Here is a 1415-nt window from a genome sequence, read left to right as displayed (position 1 = left end):
TCCCGGATTGTGAGAGGGTTGTCCAACTGCCGGTTTAGGCCCAATCCCTGTAAACTGGCAGTAGGACATCCTTCGAGGGGTCCCAGATTGGAAAGGGTGCAGGCCGGGCTGAGTAACACCCCCTCCCCCGTGCACAAATTTCATGCACTGGGCCACTAGTATTTTTATATTCATGCTAGAAGCCCAGCTAGCGAAATTGCACAGCCCCACCCTCCTGCCTGCTGCCACGCCGTGCTCGCAGCCCCACCCACAGTGCAGGCCTCAGGGTGCCCACCTGCCCACTGCCACGCCCACCTGCCGGCTGCCAGCCTTGCTGGGATTGGAGACTGTGGGCTGCACCATGTGAGCTGTGAGCCCCGCCCTGCCGCCACGAGTGGCTCACGGGCCTGGGGAGGGACTGAGAGGTGCTCCATGCACCTCTTGGTGAGTCCAGTTGTGTGTCATTATGGTGTGATGGCATTACAGCCACAGGCCTTTTATAATTATACTAGAGGCCCGGTACACAAAAATTTGTGCACTCCGGGGGTAGGGGGGTCCCTCAGCCCGGCCTGTGCCCTCTCCCAATCTGGGACCCCTCGGGAAATAACGACCTGCTGGCTTAGGCCTGCTCCCGGGTGGCAGAGGGCAGGCCCAATCCCTAGGTGCAGCCCCTGGTTGGGCTCAGAGCAGGGCTGATTGGGGAGATGGGGCGCCACCCCCTGTCATGCACAGAGCAGGGCAGATTGGGAGGTTGCGATGCCACCCTCAGTCACGCTCAGGGTAGGGCCGATTGGGGGGTTGGGGCACCGCCCCCTGTCACACTCAAGGCAGGGTTGATGGGGAGGTTGCGGCGCCACCCCCTGTCATGCACAGAGCAGGAGGGCCAATCAGGGGGTTGGAGCGCTGCCCCCTGTCACTCACAGAGCAGGGCCCATCAGGGGGTTGAGGAACTCCCCCCTGTCACTCACAGAGTAGGGATGATAGGGGAGTGGGGGCGCCACCCTCTATCACCCACAGAGCAGGGCCAATCATGGGGTTGGGGTGCCGCCACTGTCACACTCAAGGCAGGGCCGATGGGGAGGTTATGCTCTACCCCATCACACACAGAGTCGGGGGGGTGGGGCGCCGCACCGTGTCACACACAGAGCAGGGCCGATCAGGGGGTTGGGGAGCTCCCCCCTATCAGGCACAGAGCAGGACTGATCAGGGGGTTGGAGCGCCTTCCCCTGTCAGTAACAGAGCAGGGCAGATAGGGAGGTTGTGGCCCCGCCCCCTGTCACACACAGAGCCACAGGGCGATCAGGGGGTTTGGGAGCTGCCCCCTGTCACGCTGATTCCGGTGCCGGGAGACCTCGCGGCTCCGCTGATCCCGGTGCTGGGAGGCATATTACCCTTTTACTATATAGAATAGCGGCCTGGTGCATGGGTGGGGGCGG

The sequence above is a fragment of the Myotis davidii genome, unplaced genomic scaffold (genome assembly GCF_000327345.1).
Source record: "Myotis davidii unplaced genomic scaffold, ASM32734v1 scaffold402, whole genome shotgun sequence".
NCBI lineage: Eukaryota > Metazoa > Chordata > Mammalia > Chiroptera > Vespertilionidae > Myotis > Myotis davidii.
The sequence above is the reverse complement of the archived record's forward strand: the minus strand, read 5'-3'. Positions refer to the sequence as shown.